This window comes from Caloenas nicobarica, chromosome Z, assembly GCF_036013445.1.
Source record: "Caloenas nicobarica isolate bCalNic1 chromosome Z, bCalNic1.hap1, whole genome shotgun sequence".
Taxonomy (NCBI): Eukaryota; Metazoa; Chordata; class Aves; order Columbiformes; family Columbidae; genus Caloenas; species Caloenas nicobarica.
This window is the reverse complement of record NC_088284.1, coordinates 20,335,312-20,356,645: the sequence shown is the minus strand read 5'-3', so window position 1 is coordinate 20,356,645 and position 21,334 is coordinate 20,335,312. Positions and strand designations below refer to the sequence as shown.

At 35.0% G+C, this 21,334-nt stretch overlaps 1 protein-coding gene across 1 annotated transcript in view; it reads left to right on the top strand.

The window, feature by feature from the left end:
* PRLR (prolactin receptor) overlaps window positions 1-21,334 on the top strand; it is a 146,109-nt gene that overhangs the window by 14,422 nt on the left and 110,353 nt on the right. The window contains exon 3 of the mRNA XM_065656546.1: window positions 2,914-3,006. The gene's annotated coding sequence lies outside the window, so the exon portion shown is untranslated. The remainder of the gene's footprint in view (window positions 1-2,913; window positions 3,007-21,334) is intronic.

Below are 21,334 nucleotides of genomic sequence, written 5' to 3'. Positions count from 1 at the left end.
GGCCTGTTAAAAACTTAACTTCTTCACTTACTATTAAATGAAAAAGAAAAAATACGAAATGGATGTATACTCAGACAGTATATACTGCACATACTAAACTTAATGTATAAGGCAGGAGGTATACTGCCACTTTAAAAAGTGAAAGTTAAGCTATTTTCCCTTAAAAGCATAGCATTTTTGTCTGGAAAAAAAAAGGTTCCATGCAACTGGGAAGATGATTTTATACTAAAGAACAGAGTGAATGAGGAGGGTAGGGTTAACAGGGGACAGGAAACAAGCCAGAGGATGGTAGAGAGTCACTTGATTTGAGAAAGCACCACTGATAAAAGTTGGAAGAACGGGAAAGCTAGGGTTTGCTAGACAGAGTGAAAGGATGTAAACAACAATAACTAAGGTAGAAGAACAGAGGTAAGGGGTAAGAGACAGATTTGTATTGGTTGTGGAGACTGAAATTAAACTGCCTAGGCAAAGAGACTCTGAAAATAATGTATTTCCTTATGATTGTCCTACTGTGATTAACTTATGGGAGTAATAAGATTTTATTTTTCCTAAATATCCTTAAAATTTAATTTTTCACTCATGTTAAGATTACTGTAATTTCTTATTACATTGTATATTGTATCACGATGAGTCTTGCCTTTAGGCCCACCAAACTTCTTATAGATTAGCTGGTTACTGACCAGTTGTTAGTATTTTTATCCCTCTCCTTAGGTAAGGGTGATCTGCTCTATCTAATAACATTCAGAAGACTGAAGTAGGAAACAAGTGCGTTGTTGGAAGATACGTTAGCTCCAGTCTTTCTGATCTGTCACTGCTGGAATTTTATAGACAGTAACAACCTCAAGATTAAAAAAAATCCAGTTGCTACACACTCAGTAAAATTTAAAAAAAAAAAAAAAAAGGTGGGTATATTTGTTTTAATCATTCATATAGGCTTCTATTTTTCATTAGGAAGTCTTTTATATCATTTAAGATCATCGAACTATGTAATCTGTTAATGAAAACTTTGACATTTCTGAAAGACTGAAAGGGAAGTAACACAGAACCTAACAGGCAATAATACACAGGAAGATAGAAATATACAAAAGACTAGATCAACAGTTGTTGGTTGGTTGTTAGTAAATGGAAGTGAACATCCACTGAGTTGTATCAGCTGTCACTGCATGTTGAAAAGCTGGACTGTATAAAGTGATATGCAGTTAATACACTGGTTTATCAGTCTAAGAATTCTGGAAAATGAGCAGAATATAATCTAAAATAGTTATTTTAAATTATTTTCCATTATTGGTGATATATTTTATTTATCATTGCAACTAATGTGAAAGCTTCTGACCAGCAAACACATTTTCAGTGACTGTCAAATAATTATCAAGCTACTAGTTATTTTTGCTTAACATTTCTAGAATTAAAAAAAACCCCAACACATATTATTTTCTTCTCCCTCTCTCTCTCCCTCTCTCTCTCCCTCTCTCTCTCCCTCTCTCTCTCCCTCCCTCTCTCCCTCTCTCTCTCCCTCCCTCTCTTTCTCTCTCTCTCTCTCTCCTTCTCTCTCTCTTTCTCTTTCTCTCTCTCTTTCTCTCTTTCTCTCTCTCTCTCTTTCTCTCTCTCTCTTTCTCTCTCTCTTTCTCTCTTTCTCTCTCTCTTTCTCTCTCTCTTTCTCTCTCTCTCTCTCTCTTTCTCTCTCTCCTTCTCTCTCTCCTTCTCTCTCTCCTTCTCTCTCTCTCTCTTTCTCTCTTTCTCTCAGTATTGATCATTTTGGCAGACTTTGTCCTCAAATTTGTTATGACTAATAGTTCTTTCAGTGTATTTAGCTAATAATACTACAACCTTGTAAAGAGGGTTGGTTGATTCATATAACACTATATTCCTGGGCTATCCAAACAGTGGATATTGCTTAACTAATAATCTCAAGATAAGCTTTTTGAGTTAGCAGCACTGAAATTGCTATAAGGATAAATTTCCTGACATGGAATTTCGTTGTGTTAACTATGAAAAAGAAAAAAGATACAAGATGTTAAATACTTTTGAAACATTCTCATTTCTTAATAGGAAATTGTAGTATATTTGTTGCACTGTGTTGAAATGTGTTCATTGTATAAATAATATTTCATTTCAAATCAGTTGAATTATAATATTAGTAATGTTTTCTGAAATGATTAATTCCATCAACCAGAGAAAAACACTTGATTTGTGACACTTTAGAGACTATGTAAGATTTTGTGTAGATTTTATTTCTCCATTTGTATCTGGAAGGATGCTGAAATTTTACAAATTTTAAATGGCATATACCATCATTGAAGAGTTTGAGACTCTGCTAGCACTGTTTTTAGAAGACTTACTTTACCAGGAGAAAGACGAGATCAAAAGATGTCACTAGATATCTGTGTTTCCTTGTATGGTGTGCTGGCCACATCTTAAAACTTCATTCTTTTAATGAAAAGGGATAAATTATGCAATGCTTTATAACTGTGCAATCAAAAAAATATTGTCATGTAGGAAAATATAAACAAGGAATATAGAGACAAGCAGGTAGTTAAACATGAATTACTGCTGCAAAGCAATTAAGATCAGTGGAAATTACTTTCATGTCTTAACATTGCTGCTGTAATGAGGGCTAATTATGATACAAAAAATGAAATTGAAGCTGCAGTGATTGAAAACTTGTATGACAGATATGTGCAGATGCTGGCAATTTGGGTTGTTTCATTTTGCTGTTAGACTTCTGGTAATTAACTGAACATACTTGACAAGGCATCTTCAAGTATTACAAAAAGTCTATCACCATCATATTAAATAATATATTCTGTAATGCAGAAAGCTACATTAGTTTTTAGGAAATGGAAAATCTTCCGTCTGATTTTAGTGCCTGTCCTGCTGCTCCCTTTCTAACCTGTATGTAATCTCTCCTTTCAGGTACTGGAAACTGAAAGAATCTATAGAGTTCTTGAAACACCAAGTGTGAAACAAGTCCTTCTCCTGCTTGAGCTCCTGACTGTGCAACATGATGTAAGTTATTTAACCATTTTATTTCTGTTTTTTCCTTTGTAGATGATGAAAATTTACTATTTTCTGTATTTTTAGGAATGCTTAGTTTTGGTTAAATTCGCTACCAATTGTGGTGAATATTTTATTTTAAAATTGAAGTTAGTTTAGTACAGAAAAGCTGTTTTGAAAAAATTATAAAATGAAACCTTACTGCATTAAGCTTGGACCAGATGATCCTTCTGGTCCCTTCCAACCTGGTATTCTGTGATTGTGTGATTACTTTCAAGCTAAAACTATTAATTATATTTGTAATACTTTGACAAAAAATTTCAACTGACCTAAGCCTGACGTATGTGAGACTGCTCATTATGGTTTTACAATGTTTTGAGCATTACATATATATCTCTCTCTATATCTATATATAGATAGATATCTGTTTAACAAGTAAGTGTTACTGGCTGCAGTTTTATCATCTTGTTATGTGCTCAGTTGTGGTTTACATCATTCATTTTTTGAGCTGTTGAATTATGATTTCAGCGTTTAAGTCCCAATGATCTGGGAAGCATTCTGTTCACTAGTGAATGTAACAAAAGAAGTAATCTCATGGAACAAGTTCCGAGATATAAAACATGGAGAATATAGGGAAATATCAAACAGAGAGTTCTTAGGAGAAAAGAAACACTTAATTCTCTGTGTGAATCAGAAAAGTCTGACAAGTTTCAGTCCAGTGTCCATGTTAATGCAGTATTTAGAAGAGAGTCTGCCTTGCAAGTGGAATATCAGCATCTTTCAGTTGATCTGTTTTACAATCTGATTAATGTACATTCATAATAGCTTAGGGAAATAAATAATAGAATTTTCAGAGGAATTTTTTGGCGAGCTAGGATGGTATAGCTTATTCTGCCTTAGACGGGACATAAATACATTGTTTAAAGACTAGCAGAGGGGAATGGTTTGGGAATCCTGAGTAGCTCATATTTAAACAGGTGTTCAGAGCTCTTGTGTCCTTCAGTTAGCTGGCAAGATACATATTACCACCTGTCATGTTTTAACCGTAGCCGGCAAATAAGCATCACGCAGCTACTCAGTTATTGCCTTCTTGCTGGCTCTGGTGGGATGGGGCAGAGAATCAGAACAGTGAAAGTGAGAAAACTCATGGGTTGAGGTAAAAGAAGTTTAACAGGTAAAGCAAAAGCCACACACATAGGCAAAGCAAAACAAGGAATTCGTTCACTACTTCCCATCAGCAGGCAGGTGTTTAGCCGCCTCCAGGAAAGCCAGGCTCCGTCACGCGTAATGGTTAGTTGGGAAGACAAAGGCCATCACTCCAAATGTTCTCCCCTTCCTTCTTCTTTCCCAGCTTATATGCTGAGCGTGATGTCATGTGGCATGCAATATGGCTTTGGTCAGTTGGGATCAGCTTTCCTCTCCCAACTTCTTGTGCAGCCCCAGCCCACTCACTGGTCGGGTGGTGTGAGGAGCAGAAAAGGCCTTAATTCTATGTAAGTGCTGCTCAGCAACAACTAAACTATCAGTGTGTTGTCAACGTTCTTCTCATAATAAATCCAAGACACAGCACTATACCAGCTACTAGGAATAAAATTAACTCAATCTCAGCTGAACCAGGATGCTAGGCCATTCACTGTAATAAAATAGCAGTTGTGATCAACATCTTATTTTATTTGTAAATTGGTTTTCAGCAGTTTTACATACATTAACCTTAGTATAAATCTATTTTAACGTAATTTATATCTTCATTCTTAAGTGAATATTATTGTAAGAACTTAGGGTTTCAGGGTTTTCTAGAGTGGGTGTAAACATGAACTACCGTGTAAGAACCTTGTTGTTAAACATGAACTAACCCTGAGTGTGCGTGTATTCTTTTCCATTAATCTTTTCCTCCTTTTTATTCCTTCTTCTGTTGCAGAAAGCCTTATATCCACTTAACTTTGCTTTTGCTTTTATCTTGCCCAATATGTGCCAGCCTCCAAAACAAGTGAACTTGAAGCCTTTACTATTCCCTAGTCATTCTTTTTAAATAATTTAACATTTTTATTCAGCACATTAGTAATTATTCTTTTTAAAAGTATTTGTAGTTATTATTTGCTGTGATTTTCAGCTGGTTTTTGAAGGTAGTTATTGAAATTAATTTCCTTTCCTAAGTATAGATTTTTTTACCTACTATGGATGTAAAATACGTGATGCAAATGAAACCATGTTTGCAGTTGTCATCTGTTTCAGAATTTCTCACTATTAACTCTGGGGCTTTCCTATAGCTACTTCTTTGTCTAGTAATGTTAGATGTCTTTCTAAATGTAGTTGTATTTGTTATAAAAGTCTCACTCCTAGATGAGACTGGTGCTTCTGTGTCATTAAGGCTTGGAATGGCTAATTAATGATTTGATTGTGTATTAACATTATTTTTAAATGTGTAAAATATTTTTAAAAAGTGATTTCACAGCATTAATGATGCAAGGTGCTTATAGACTTTACAGACTGAACACTCTTCTTAGCAATGCTTTAAATAGCTTTTTCAGAACTGAAATGAACAGATAATTATCAATAGTTTTGCATAGGCAATATTTTTATTCGAAATAAGTTTTCACAAGTTTACAGAAAATTTGGGAGTTTAGACTTTTTCTAACTTATGAAACATGAGGATACTAAAGCACAGACAGTATTCACCAAAATGCTCTTACTTTAACTGTGGTTATTTTACCAGACTGTCGTGGTTTGATTGCGGGGTGACAATAAACGGTGGCAGATGTATTGTTAACCTCCTCTTCCCCCACCTTCCCCCTCCAGTCCCTCCCTCTCCCCCCTTCCCACTAAAGACAGGCGACTGGGAAGGAAAGAAGGACAGAGAGAAGAGAGTTGGAAAAATTAAAAATGTTTTACTAATGCTACTAATAAAAGTAGAGAAAATAATACAAAATATACAAAACCAATCTTGAAAGTCCTGGCAACGGCTCTGGCAGATGTGGGGCCGGCACCCGAAGCCCTGGACTGGACTCTGCAGCCAACCGGAGCTGGATTCAGTCTGTCACTGGGCCTCAGTTCGCAGGGACAACTCGCAAGGTCCTCTCCCAGTGTCGGCCATAAGGAAAAAAGGGACGAGATCCTTGTGATCCCCCACTTTTATATGAAGTATGACGTGAATGGGATGGAATACTTTAGTTGGTCAATTTTCAGTTCACCTCCTGCCTGCACATCTCGTGGGATGCATCATTATCAATGACCTTGCATTCCATTGCTATGTCTACCAAAACATGTACCTAACTTTCAGGAAAACTGCAGTTAGTAAGAAGACTTTAGCTGACAGGGAAAAATTCACTAAAAGAGAAACTTGTTTTTAACAAAACCAGGACACAGACCTACCATATCTTACTTGTCAGTGTCCTGTATTAGTATCTTAGAAAATCGATACTGTCTCTCTTACTGCATTCTTTCAAAGGTCTCAATTTTTTTTATTAGTTAGTTATTTGATATGTCATCCATAGGAAAATAAGTCAGATTATACATCCTACATTTTCTTCTGAAAGTGATAGAATTCATAGTTTTTCTGACTTCCCAGGGCTAAATTGACAAATATGGGCCAGACAGATGGAGAACACTTCCTATTTTGTATTGGGTGTTTAAAAGCCAAACAAAACACCCTTCAAAATCTCCCAAATCCCACAATAACTTTCTTTGCATTTTCAGCTGTACAGTTCTTGAAGACAGAAGGTCATTGTCATAGGAGGCTGTGTTTGTAGTTGTACTAACCTGATCCTTTCTGTCATGTCAGCTTGTACACTTGAGATATTTGAAAGGAAAAATTGAAAAATTTAACTATATTAAGTAAGAAAACAATTATGAAGTTATGTATTCTGGGTGACCTGTGTTGCTAAGAAACAAACTGCTGTGTTCTCAGTTGATTTAATCCTTCGCAGTGTTTTTGTGACAAGGTACATTGCAATGCTTTATTCAGGCTCAGGCATCTCAAATCCATTAACCAAGACGTCAAGCTATTATCTGCTTCTTTACTTCAGCCTTGCTCCATCTAAACTAAAATCACTCAGACACCTCTCTGTGAACATCTAGTGTGAAGTTCCAGTTCAACAGGGGACAAAACAAAACTCTTCCTGCTTCTCCAGACTTCTCACTCCCTCTCCTGTTTTCTTGCCTTGATCCTGGCAATGCATCTGTCACATCATACTGGAGCCTGGATGCCATCTTCAGCCCATTCTCTTTCCACAGTCATTAGTCCTGAATTTACTCAGTGCAAGTTGGGTTAAAACACATGTGGGCACACAGTGCATTTCTGTCAAATTAGCCAGTGCACACAAGAAAAGGTTTTTATACCTTTTTGGTTTTATATTAAATTAGTTGAAATGTGGTCAGACAAAAAATATGCCACTAGAAAGTTACCCTGTCAGCATTGTTTGAACAAATTTAAACCAATAAAGTGTTCTACAGAGGATCTATTCTATGCATTGTAGTACCGCATACCTTTGATATAGTACAAGCAACTATCTCGCAGGATTTACTGTATAGCTTAATTTTGCCTGTGCTTGCTGAAGTGTATTTCTAAAGTAGAACCTTCTTTATTCAGCTAAAGAACTGATACGTTTGTTTTCTCGTTTCACTGTTTATCTTAATTATCATAAAATCCTTTTTCTGAAGTTGGTAAAACGTCTTATTCCATGTGTATTTATCTAAAATATTACTGCAGAGTGTAGTTTGCCACTATCTCGTTTCTATATGCACCTTTAAACTCGTTCCTAAACCTTTCTTTTTGGACTCTCAATGCTCCCTCACTTTCTATGCCAGCCATTATTGCCCACTTGTTAAATTTTCAAATGGTAATTTTTTTGCTTTCCCTCATGTTCTTTCCCACTTGATAGGAATTTGTGTGAACAGTCAATAATCTCCTTATATCCCATGGCTTCTTACTATCACTTTTGCTCTGCTAGCTGCACAAAGTTCATAATGATCTGATCAAGGTTTTGGTGAGATTACAGCCTATAATACTGATCACTTTATTCATTGTTTCCTTCTTCCTCACCTGTCTGTATCAATTTCTAGTCTTTCATAGTAGTTTTGCTCTTGATTTATGTGAAACTAGAATTTTAATCCAAATATCTAAATCTAACCATTTGGAACAACTCACATACCCAGAGAAGATCCAAAATTTATCAAATCAACTGAAACTGATAGAACATTATAAACTACACCCTGCAACATCTTGCACTTATCGGTTAGTGCTGTATGACTGTGTACTCATTGGGCATTAACCATTATCTTTCTGCCTTTCAATGTAGTTCTTAATTTTATATATTTCATTTATTATTCCAAGCTGTATATTTTCAGGTAGTACAAATAGCTTTATAGATGAGCCATCACAATCTCAGCTACTTTTTGCTGACCCTCACTTCATACATGTTCTGAAATATTTTTAGGACAAACATAAAAGGCTCAGTAGCCCTATTAATTTACAGTAGCAGTAATGCTCCTCCTCCTCAGAAAAAGAAATATATATATTCGTGTGAAATCTTTGTATTCCAGGCTAATTTGGAATTCTCAGCTTGCTTTGCCAGAGATGATTCAACATGATTCAATCATGACTTAGGGCGCTAATTTGGACATAGGCTTATGAAATAATGGAGGATTTCTGGCTTCTACTTGCGCAAATGATGTGTTTCTAAGTTTAAATTTCTGGTTTGTTTCTCAGTTTGAAGTTCCATCAGACTAATTTGTTTGGGGATTTCTGGTTGCAGCTAAACACCGTAGGCCACTATTGTTACTATTTCCTATGCTTGAAAGAGGCTAGTTTTCATATTAGCTCTAAATTCAGTAGAAGTTATTTGGTCCTGCTGTTTACAATGATAAGAGCATGGTCACCTCATAAACAGGGTCATAGACAAAGCTGCCACAAAGCTTTCTTTGCCTTGGTCTTCAATACCAAAGATGGGCTCAGGGGTCCCCAGAATCCTGGGCTAGAGAGCCATGGCTGCGAGAATGCCAAATTCTGTGTCTTAACTGCTCTCCTGAATTTGCCTACCTTCAGCTTTAACTGGAGGACCCAATCATACTGCTCCTTTGAAATCTTTGTGTACTACCCAGCATCCACTTTCCATGGGATAATCAAGATGGTTTTCAGCAGTTATGTACATATACATTTAGCAGTTTCAATTCTTCCCTGAAATTTACAGGAAATACTTAAATCTGGATGAATTACAGTCATGGGTAAGAGCTCCAGGAATATTTGGAAGCATAAGTTAGGCAAGCTTACTGTGTCATGTAACCCAAAAATACACTGTGAGCATTTATAAATCGGGTAACCTCTCTAATTCAGTGATAATAAAACAACAGAAAGGAACTTCTCTGGGTCACTTTTCTTAATGCATTAGCTATTTCAGCAGAGAAAGATGATAAATGATTTTAATAAAAAGTCATTATAGCAATACTGTTAAGATGCCAAATCTCTGATTAGCATCAAGAGGATAGACAGTTGACTACATTGGTTAAGATGTGAGGTGAGGCTTAAAAATATGATTCTCAACTTCAAAACTAGTTCGCTGGGTATAATGAATGCCAGTCACTTTTTGAACAAACATTTCAAAAAGTAAAAAGAAAAAAAAAAATTTGTCTCCCTGTTTGTGATGTCATTCATCATATTTCTACTTTCCATATTATTACTGCATTTTTTGTATGTTTCCTAATTCCATCTGTCTTCTTACATCACAAGCTGATGATTGATTGTTACTTGTGTATCACACATGAATAACACACCTTCAATAAAAAGTACCCTTAGGCTGCATGCTTACCAAGACAAGAATTGTCATATCATCTGGAGTTTTACAAGTGCCTATGCCATATAGGAAATGTGTTTGTAAGTAAGTAATAGCACAGGGCTTAATATTAACAGAAGAAATAGAATGTATGGAAGATTTTATCAGATTTTATTTTTAGCCTACAATGACTTGTAGAAAATAGCGTTGAATAATAGATTTTCATCTGGGCCATACCCTAAACCTGGACATCACATGTGGCTCTGGATGCTGTGGCAACTGCAGCTGTGTTGTCAAGGAAACAGCCTTGTGCTCAATAGGCAAAACCAATGAGGATTAAGCAAGGCTATATTATAGCTAAGCCTCTGTGACCTTATCAGGGATCAACAAGATCTGTCTGTTCTGCACTGTGCAGGTGTCCCTCAGGAGTGACGGAGATATGCACAGGCAGAAACATGCATGCAATATACCTGATGTAAATATCAGACCTGGATTATTCTAACAAGTGAATGCATTTCCCAGTTAGATGGATTAAAAGGCTCCGTTTGTGTAAGTAAAATGTTTATATAAAATAAAATTAAATAATAGAAAAGAAAGTAATGTGACGTTTTTCTGTAAAGTATGAAATGAGGACGAGGTAATTGAAGTATGATGAACTCTGGAAGTCTTTTTGATCTTTGTTGTAGCTTTGTAATCAGGCTAAAATTCACACACAAGTATGCCACTATATAAAATATGTTAATTTCTCAATGATAAGAAACAAAATTTATAGATCCCTGAGATGCAGAATAGTTGTCAGTAGTTTCAAGCACAGTTTTCTTGTTTAGTAAAAAGAATTAATGTGTGTGTCACTGAAGTAAACTCACACTGCAACATACCATACATGATATTTCATCCCAGTTTTTTGTATCTAAAAGAATCAAAATCCAAATGGAACTGAGATAAATAAGTGCAAGAGAAAAACACCTAATTGATTTTTGTTGGGTGAGGAAAGAACTTGAACAAGTTGTTTAAATTGCTGTCAGAAGTTGATTGTTTTCTGTTTAAAATATTTTTCCTTTTTGTTTCTAAAGCAAAATAAAATGTTACACTTTAGTCGAAGCTTCATAATAAATAATAATGAATGAGCAACTAAATTTGACGTGCTTTGGCAGAATCTCTGGAATTTATTGTGCTTTGCTTTTTTAAATTGTCACATAACATCAAAGGTGATTAAATGTCTGTCTTAATTAGCCCCATGTTTTAATCTGCATGTATTAACCATTGTATTTTTCTTGTTTCAGTAGCTCTTGTGGTGTAAAATGCTCATTAAAAAAAAAGTCAGTGTTAGTTTATCTGCAGATAATGCCAGATGAACCTTTTTCAATAGTGATACTGTCCTGTGTCTTGTACAGAAAAGGGAGGAACTGGAGCAAACTGTAAAACGAGACGCATCTGATTGTCATAATGATTTTGTTTCTAACATGATCTTGTGATTTATTTTCTTTCTTGGTGCTTTTGTGGTGGTTGTGGTTTTGGGTTTTGTTTTTGTCATGTGGTTTTGGTTTTGTTTTGTTTTGCTTTGTTGGGTTTTTTGTGTGTTTTTGTTTGTTTATTTTTGGTTTTGTTTTTTTTGGTTTTTATTCTGCAGAAGTTAATCTAAACCTGCCAAAGCCAATGGACTTTATCAGATTTTAATCATTCTTTGCTGGCATCCCACTCCTTCTTAGAGTGCTTCTGCATTTCTTTCTTTTTTATATCTGATTATTTAAAATACCTGATTTTTTTTTCAGAATTACTGTTTTTACCATTTCATCTAAGTTACAGAAAAGTTCTGTGTATAAGATGTTTCCTATTAAAGAGAGTTCAGAAGTTTTTGCAGCATGTTTAAGGCCATTTCAGGAAGCCTGAAACTGACCTGATTTCATTGCTTCATTTCTGACACTTGCCACTCTCCTGAGAATATTTTCTATCAGAACATCAGGAGAAGAAATGAAGCAAAGAGGACAGGGAAGACTCAGCCACTTCTGTGAGCTAAATATGATGTCAGTCGTCTTAACTATGTAAAATGTGCAATAGAAATCTTAGAGAAGAGAGCATATTCAGTGCTTTAAATATTTAATGCTTAAGTATTTAAGAGCATAATCAAAGTTTTTAGAATACATGCAGCAGTTAGCTTAAAAACCTGTGACTTTAGTCCCTGGAGAAAAGTCCACTATGACCCAAAGATGCTTAGAGAAACAGGCTATTCATATTCAAAACAGAAGGATTAGGAATTGTGTCGTGCCTCCCTACAAGTTTCCCATTCCCATTCTTTCTTTCCTTGTCCATTTTTACTTTCACTTTTCAGGTGGTTTTATACTACTGTCATATTTAGTCCCTTTAGTCTCAAATGTCACTTCATCTTCTCACGCTTCTGTTTATTCCTTATGTGTCTAATAGTTATTTTGAAGTTCAGGTACAGAGCTGGATACTTTTCCTAATTTATTGTCTGTGTGTTGAACCTTTTCCCCCACTTGCATTTTTCATAATTTTGTACAAATACATCTGTCTTTATTCTCTATTGGCCTATCTTCTATCTGTACCTTTATGGTCATTTTCCTTTGCCTTTCAATAACTAAAATCCATGCTTTTGTTAAATAGTTTGGATTCTATAATGAGTTTGGTTTGAATTAAATTTAATATTTAATCTAGACCTCACTAATATGAATGGCCTTGACCACCTACCACTACTTTAGGGAGCAACAAGCAGAACCCAACTTTTTTTTTTTTTAAAAACCAAACAACTGCTTTAACAGTGTGCCAGTAAGTTACTGCAAGTTGTCTACTACCCTGCCAATTTCTGGGATAATCTGCAACCCTGAACAACAGGCAGAGCAGCAGCAGTCTCTTCAGTTGGTTATTTGTGGACAAATAGGCAGATCATCCTTTCCCTGCTCATGGAGTGAGTTAGATGCATCCAGGACATGTCATCCCTCCTGTGCATGTGCTGTGCAACTGATCTGTATGTGCATACCAAGTCTAAGGCATTTGAGATGCTGTAGATTTACAGCAGGCCACCTGTGCATGTCCCAAACCTGTGTGTCCAGGTGTTCCAACTTGTGTAGCAGATCTCTTAGAAGACATGTGAAATGCTGGCAAATATGATTTTCTCATTCCATTTTAAATCACTGGTGTAACATCTATTCTAAATGTTTTGTACCAAAGAGTTTTAATTTATTTGATCAAATTCAGACATGAATTCAAGAGTAGTCATATTCCTGTGAAATCAGATTAATTTTGTAGTACCAGTATGAGAGAATCCAGAACTAGACCTACAGCACTCCACTTATGTCTAATTTTTCCTCATCTTTCATCTTATGTTACTATTCACAGTGCCGTAAGATGGAAGAACAGTTTTACCAAATCAAAAGGTTCACATTTGGCATATGTTTAACATTGACAACGGAACCCCAGAAAAAAAAATGAGGCTGAGGAACACCTGAAGTATTTAGGTTACTATTGTCAAAAGGCTGAACAGAAAACTGTAGTTTTAACATAAACAAATAAAAGTGTAATGCGCAAGTCAAATTTATTTAGTATTATGTTCTTCTCAAATATTTTGCATGTGAATTATATCACCTTAAATTATGGTACATTAATTCCATTGTTGTTATGAGATTATGTGTTTATTGGAATAAATTGTATTGTATTATTTTTTCAGTCTATTGTAATTTTTTAATTTGGTGCACGACACATATATACAAATCTGTAGGTTGGATGCTTTTTTTTTTCCCCTAATTTACTTTTAGACATCTGATTTATGCATTTAAAAGTAAGTTTCTCATGAGGATAACTTAGTAGCCATAAATCACTTCCTGAACAGGTTTTGATGAGTGAAACATTCAAACTTAAACACACTTGTTCAAGTTATGAAATCCAGATTTTTTCTGGTTGTATTAACAGATGTGTGGGGTTTTAAAAAAAAAAAAAAAAAAAAAAGTACACACACAGCAATATGCTGTCATCCATCATTTTTAAGTCAGACTGTCAGCCACAGTAGCTATCTGTGAGCAAGACAACTAAAGACATTTGTGGTATGTATATTTGTATCACTTCAGTAATAGGTAGCAATAGTCCTAACAGAAATTGAGGGTACTGCTCTAACAACTAGCCAAAGTACCTCATGCTTTTGCAAATTGATTGCCCTGTTTTCCTGAAACTAACTGATGTTTGTTATATAGAAAGTTATGCAAAGTGTTTACATCAGTATTTTTGTATTCCTCTGCATACTTGACTGCATTTTTTGTTGTTTGCTCCTTTGGTATTTATATTATGTGTCTTTTTTTCTCAAACAAATAGAAAAATGCCCAGCAATAGGATTTAAGGTCTATAAATACTTTTAAAAATCAGTTCACTGCATGGTTTTTGCATAAGTATGTATGGTTTACATACTGATTTTCAATTTACAACACATTTTAAAGTTAGATGGTGAACCAACCCAAAAATTCAATTGTAAGACTCTTATCATTATGTTTGAATCCATATGCTCCCTAAATTCAAATTGTTTGGCAGCAGCAGTAGTTAATCAGATTTAAGATGGTTTTATTGAGGCTTACTGTGATCCAACAAGCAATGTACAAGCTGGACTGTGCCTGAGAGTGCTCCCCTATGGCTCACTGCATCTTCAGGAGACAGCAAATGGCTTTCAAGTAGTGAGTGGCAGCTGAGTGCCTTGTCCTGTGCCTGTGCACACCTTCAGGGACCAAGAAGGCTGCTGCAGAGGTACAGAACTGTGAAGCTATATCTCTGCAATGGAGGAAGAGTGGCTCTCACAGCTGTCTTCTGTCTGTAAACAGGCAAGGTGTTTCATTTCAGAATCAAGGCAGTTTGGCTTAATAACTTGCTCTGTAATACCTGCCAGCAACGCACAACTTCCTACCTCATCATTTCAGCATCAAACACCTTAAGAAAGGAGGTCTTCAGGGAAGCCTCAGTGCCGGTTGGGTTTTTTGATCTCTTGATAAGTATTGTGCACTTTTCCAGATTATTTATCAAAACAATGCAAAACATGCATGTTTTTCATTACTACTTTTATTTAAAGCACCAAGTGTTTCAGTTTAATGTTTTAGAAGTGATAGAACCCAATTTAGAAAATTATTACTAGAAGAATTTAGAAAACAGGTTCAACTGATTTGCTAACAAATGGTGTCTCCATTTCCAGTCTGCAATCTTGGTAAAAACGGAGTCAATACTAGTGATAATTCCACTGAGAGGTATAATATTCTTTTGGAAGTAATACCATTTGTCCTTTTAACAGACCTTCAGGTTGGCTGGGAAAAACACAGAGAGGATCATTGGATTACCAGTTCTGTTTTTTAAGGGTATTAACAGACTCACGTACAAGAAGATGATCATTTCAGTGCTTGTTGGTTAAGATTTATACTGAGGCATATGGTTGCTAACACAAAGCCGTCGCGCATCCTTAAGAGATATCTGAGTCCTTTCAGACACAAGAACTTATAGATGGTTGTACTGGATAAAAGCTGTTGTACATTTTTCTGATTCTTTCATCCAGTGGTCCCTTTAATCAGGTGGCTAATATGTTCTTGAGTCTTCAGTGTTGTGGATTTCCTGGACTGCAGCTTCCATCTTAAGCAATGTTCAATTCCTTAGCCTATGCTATTGGGTCTTTTTTATAGGTCTCACACTGTTTAGCAGAGCATTAATTAACTGCAGGTTTAATACTCCCCTTGAACTTTTTCCAAGAATTTTCAACTTGCTTATCTTTTAAATCTGCTAAAAATATAGTTATGTGCAAGCTTCAGCAGAAGCCAACAGAAAAAAACAAACCCAAAACCAAACCAACCAAACAAAAAAGACCAAAATCAAAACCCAACCAAAACCAAAAAACACCCTTACTTCTGCAACTTAAACGTACGCTTTTCCTAAAAATCTGTTCAAATACCAGACTTCAGTTTTGGCTAAGACAATAACTTCAACTGGTTAGGACAGGTTTTAGGTCTCCAGGAATGGCAGGTATTACATATGTAGTTCCTCTTTTGCTGACAACGTGAGCTTCACATAAACCTTTAATATGATTTGGCATATCCATATGACTCTGCTGCAGCACATTTTCTTAACAAGGTTCTGTTTACATAGCCCATCACTCCACTGACATTTTGGCAATGCCAGAAACAGATATTCAGGATTTTAACAAATATTCAAATGCATTTTATCATGTTGTTAAAATTTATTTTTTTTAGTAGTGTTCAAACTAATCCATTTTATTATGTTGTTACACTTTTTTTAATATATAGTGTTCAAATCTGCTTGCCCATACTGATGTGTTAATGTCTCTGATTATTTTATTCCAGTTAAAAATTCCCTCTCAATGGTATCTGATTTTTCTTCTTATTGGCATGTCTGCAGTAAATTTATCCTGTGTGGTACCTTCATGAAAGGAATTGGGTAGGACATTCATCCCATGTCAGGCTGCAAATCTCTGTCAATCCATGGGCAGAAATGTTAACAAGCTTGTTTTTCAAGATCTGTAATTCTTTAGTAGACTAGACTAGAATAGTTCAGTTGGAAAGGACTAAAAATGATCATCTCATCCAACTGGTACTCAAGACTGATTCGTGTTCTTAGGACTCTTCAGAGGTTCCTGTGTTCCCAGTGAAATCTCTTCACTGGGTTTTGATTATATTTTTCTTTAAGCGTGAACCATCTACTGATCATACTGATTTGCTTACCCTTTATAATTGGATTCTTTAGTGATAAGTTGCAGTCCATATGGAGTCTAATAATATATAACAAATGTTTACAGAACATTATTTAAAATAAGAGTGATTTTTATTTTATCTGAAGAAATGGATTTGGAAAGGTTTCAGGTTTGTGGTCCTGTTTTTGAGTATCTCCACGTGTCTTGAGAAGATATGGTTAAAACTCTGCTATTAAGGAAAGAATGAGTATACCAGGATCGCTGAGTATAGGATTTGCAGTTGTGTTTAAGTTTTGCCCCTTCAGTGTATTGACTTTCATTGTTTATTTCAAACTAGGAGTATTATTGGAAGACAGTCTAAATTTATTGGTCTGGATTTTCAACTGTTATTAGATCAGCATAAGTCATTTTGAGTCAGTGCAGTCAAACTGTTCTGTTGGGTTTAAAAAAATCTTACAAAAAGCATGTCTGTTTTTGGAAGATATTTAGCAGAAAATATTCTGCTTCCTTAGGTATGAAAAACAGGTGTATTTAATAAAATAATCTTTGGCTACAAATTTAGTAGTTATTATTGTGACTTCTTGTTGGCTTTTTTAAAGAATAATTCTGTGTTCTTTGTCCAGATATGTTTATCATATTTTCCCATTATTTTGCTCAATTAAAAAATATTTGTATTTTGAACTTTTCCATTTTTGTGACCTAGAATACAGTGCATTTTGTAGTTTTGAAGTTTTAAGTGACCAAAGGTCACAGTACATATGATGTTCTTTCTGACAGTTCATTGCGTTTCCTACCTGTATCTTATTTCTGGTTTATTTGATTCTTGTTTATGTTCCTTATCTCTCTTGACTTCCTTGTGTTCCATTCTGTGGATTACTTCACAAGTATAAATTACTCATGAAGCTGTCCAAGCTCCCTTTCAGAAATGTGGTGAAGGTGATACAATTCAAATATTGGTATTGATGCAAAAAGGAAATGCTATTAGATTTATTTGAATAGTTAAGTAGGAGGAACAATATTAGAATCATAGAGTCATTTGAGTTGAAAAAGACCCGTAAGATCATAGAGTCCATTAATTCAGTCTGAACCAAGAGCAAAAGCAGTATCCGTGAGAGTGGGATAGCTAAATCTCAGGATGCCATTGATTCTCTGTTCTTTTTTTCTTTTTTGGTATTATTTGTTATTTTTCTAAGATACCGCAATAATAATTATTATTTTAATAAAATTCTTTGTTTGTTGGCATTTGATATTGACTTATCTCCTCCTGCTGTGGCTGTCCTATTCTGCAGCTTTTCCCACAGTGAACTGAATTCATTTGCAGTGTCGGACTGCAAATGAGTGGGAAACAGAACTAGTACTTTGCTTATATTCAGGGCAAAAGGAGAGGAACCCACACATGCACACTAGCAACCTGCTTTGGAAAACACTGGAATTAAGATACGATGCACATCTACACTAATAATTTAGTTACTTTGAAGGTGTGTTCCTTGAAAACTAATTTTGGGAAAATTTAGTTCTGGCAATTTGTGACAGTTCATTTTGTTATTCTGCGCCAAGTCTTCCACTGTCACGTTTGAAACAGTATGTATCCTGTAAGGAAAATTTCTGGTTTTTTTTTAAATCGTCTTGTGGTGCCACTGGAAAGTCTTCATGGCACTTACAAGTAGATAAGATCTAAAATTTGCTCTTTGATTTCTTTCAAGAAGGCCAAACATTTAAAAATTACGTACTGGGGTTTTTTTAAGTTAAACCCTAGATTGGTGGATTTTTTTTGTTTGTTTTTGCTTACTTTGTCCATGAAATGAAGAATGTGGTGGACACAGTTACAGATTAGCTCCTTAATAACATAATTGTGAATCATGTCCTGTACTTTGTGGAGGACTAACTCAAGAGTTATTTCTCCTGTTGTGGGTTTCCCGGCTGGATTGTCTGAAATAATCCTTTATAGTATTATACATTTTTGCCTCAGCAGTGCACCTCTGTGGAGTTTTCCTGGTTTGCATTATTGCTTGCTTTTTGCTCTCAGGTTTCCTGGTCTCCCACGGTATATCACAGTCACTGTCATCATCCTAGTCCCACCATCATTATTACAGTCTTAATAATCCTGTGCTTGCCTGCTTAGATGAGGAATCCCAATCCATATCGATCCTGTTTTCCTTATTAATGCACTGAACTTGTTTATCTGATTTGATTCAGGTATTTTAGCTTTGAACACTACTCCTCTGTTGGAGTGAACAATAGTTTTTCCTATGTTTTGTGTACTGAACACAATAAGCATTCCGCTTACTATTTTTCTTCCACTGTATTTTTATATATGTACAATGTTATTAAGCTAATTTAAAACCAGTCATTCGGCATCCTCCATTTTACTTCCTAATTTTTTTGTGCTTGTGTATTTTGATACATTTGGTAGCATTCTTTTAGTTACCATACCCTGTTTAAATGGGACGTTATTGTTAACTAACCAATAAACTGAATTCTCTCATATCTACAAAACAATTCAAGTAAATATTTTCTTTGTTTTTTTCTACTTGCCCTTCACTTCCACTGGTACAATAAAAACAGTATAATGTTACTATCTTAAAGTTGAGTATGTCCAAGACAAAATTACACCATGTTTTATTGCTGTAAGATTAAAAAGAAAAGCAAATACAAACATTAAAGGGAAACAGATGAGAATTCTAAAGTTTCAGTGGAGAGGCACATAGATATGAATATGAAATGCTTATGGCTTGATGTATGTTTTGTGGGAGAAGGATGCAATTTTCATCATGCATAGTAGGGACAAATTAATATTATTTTTTAGGTGCACTAAGAACTGTAATTATGCAATAGATCATACATGTTTCTATATTTTTTTGCCTGATATCCTGAGCCACTGTTCTACACTTTCAAGAAACTGCGAAGACTATGAAAGAACAGGATTTCCAATATTGAATAATAAAAGGACTGCACAAAATATTAGAGAGAATTGCAGGAATTTGTTTTGCTAAATATTTATTAATATCCTACTTTAAACCTCCTCTGATTTTCTAGATATTGTAGCAGCCATTTCTTCTGAGAGTGTGAGACTGTTTGCATTAAATGGTACTGTGATTTCCATGCTTGGTCTTATTTAGCATCCTTAGGAGTACTTTAGATCTGAAGTAATGATGAACCACACAGTCACCGTTTAGTTATTTTAAACTTAAAATATCTGGTAAAAAAACTGGTGCTGGATGCATGAAACTCCCCCTTTACATTCATGCAGACAGTTTCCTTTCATATAGCTTGATTACAGCCTTCTGGAAGTTATTTTGCTTTGTTTTCTTTATTGAGTGGAAAGGTAAGGGCGTTCAAAAAATGATTTTTTGGTTGTGTTTTTTGTTCTGTTTCATAGCAAAAGAAAACATCAATAGAAGACAGTAGATCTTGACAGAGATAGAAGAAATCCAATTACATGAATTTTCATTATAAACAGATGTTCAATTACAATGCAATAGCCTTTGCTTGTGTCAAAACCAGAGTTTACGTAATTACACTTTTTAAAAAAAAATCTGTATGTCATTACCATAATGAAAAAGCCATCATTTCTGTTCTAAAGCACTTCAGGAAGCAAGAGAGTCTGCCAGCACATTCAATTCATCCATCTTTCACATAAAATTGTAGCCTGTGTTTAGTAAGGAAAGTTTCTCCATGCAGAGTCATAATAGAAAGTGGAAACTGGTGTTCTTGTCTGAAGCAAACAATTACAAGAATTTCTCAAAAACAAGACCTTTGTTCTAGTCACTCATGGGAATTAAAATGGTTAATGTTTCTTTCTCCCCTAGCCCTCCCATCTGTTTCTTTTCACAGGTATATCTATCCCTGACCTTTACCTGATTGACAAGAGAAGTTAAACTGCAAGCTCCTAGTATTTCTTTCTACATATCAGTGAGATTATGTTAGGAATATTAAATGAATTAATAGCTTAACTAATATTTAGTTTATAAAAAGTATCATTTATGACATTTTAAACAGTTAAAAATAGAAAATTATTTTTTCTGTCAGTATGATAGAACAATATTTATCAGTATGATTAGAAGAAAAAAAAAATTGGTTTTATAGATTATCAAGGCATGTGCCAATATACTGTGTGCCTGCTGTCAGAGTTTGTTTTATTTATACATTAGTAAATGTGAACTTTCAGACTGGTTCTGCCCTCCATGCTTGCTGAGCTGCTGCTTTTAAACTCAGTTGTATTCTGCCTCATTGTTTCCCAGCCTTCAAATCATAAAGAAAAGGGTTGCCATTTCATCCCTGAGTGTATGCATTCCATGTATCAGGTTATGAACTTAATTGGAGAAGCAAAATTGAACAGACTGTGAAAGTTACCAAAAATTATTAATTAAAATTGGCAGCAAAAATAAGATTACTTTCAAATTGGGCATGTAGCATAGGTGTTCTGTAGATACACTCACAATATTTTTGTTGTCTTAGAGATCTTAATATTTGTCCTAAGATACCAGTGAGTATAATGAACAATAAAATGTGATGTAAGAGAGGAACTGAAGGGTAGTTAAGTTATTTTATCAGGCAATATTGCCTAGCAGCGATTTCTTTAATTTTCTTTTGAACTTCCCTTTCTATCTTCTGTGTTGAAGACTCTCACGTAAATCATTTTTATGGCATGCTGGCCTTACAGCTTGTATTTATTTCCTATTACAATATGTATTTTTCTTTTAGCCATCCTCAATCTTTCATTGCAATTTTATTAAAAGGATGTGTAACTCCACATCTCATTCAGACTTTAGGTCCAAGTCTTAAGTTCATCAAGATGATCAAGATTCTCCCTTTAATTTTATGCTGTTTGGGGAGTAGAGTGGGGTCTCATGAAAAAGGGCTGGGTATCATACTCAAACACGAGTAAGTCTTC